Below are 774 nucleotides of genomic sequence, written 5' to 3' on the forward strand. Positions count from 1 at the left end.
CAGTTTTTTAAGTGCAAGAGATGAAGATTTGAGTGCAGAAAAGGAAGATTTGAGTGCAAAATAGTAGAATTGGAGAAGACGACTGTTAAGATTGAAAGTTTTTTGAGCGTGCAAAAGAGATGATTTGGTAAAAAATTAATTGTTAGGCGTGCAAAAGAGATGATTTTGTGAGGATTTGGGGAAGAACAAAATTTTGGGGAATATAAATTTTTTTTTTTAGATAACGTGTGACAGTTTTAAAATAAAACTGTAATTATTTTAGATATTGATGGGTAGTTATTAATTATGGAATGATAAAATCCCTATTATTTTGTAATCTTTTTAAAAAAGGTAACTATATAATATTTATTTGAATTTACACTAGTTAAGAATTTTGTTTAAAAAAGGTAACTTAAAATAATTAATTTAATTAACTACATTGGTTCAAAAAAGGTAACTGAATAATAAATGTAATTATTTAAATAAGTTTATTATTATTTAAAAAAATTAATGAGAATAATATGTTTTTTCTTGATATGCTATAACTTGATAATAATATGCTATAAGTAGTTTATTATTAAAAAATATGTTTATAACTTGATATTTATCATCTTAAATGTGTGTGTAGTGTTATTTTTATTTAGCAAAACAAACAAGAATAACATTCTTGATATAAAAATCTCACTTTACAAGCAAAAAATAAAGTTTCCAAGTCTAGGTCCCAAATAAGTCCAAGATGGTCAATATGACTTGTACAAAGTTTTCAAACATAAATTGAACACTTAAGTCCAAATG

Source organism: Solanum pennellii, chromosome 4, assembly GCF_001406875.1.
Source record: "Solanum pennellii chromosome 4, SPENNV200".
NCBI classification, from domain to species: Eukaryota; Viridiplantae; Streptophyta; class Magnoliopsida; order Solanales; family Solanaceae; genus Solanum; species Solanum pennellii.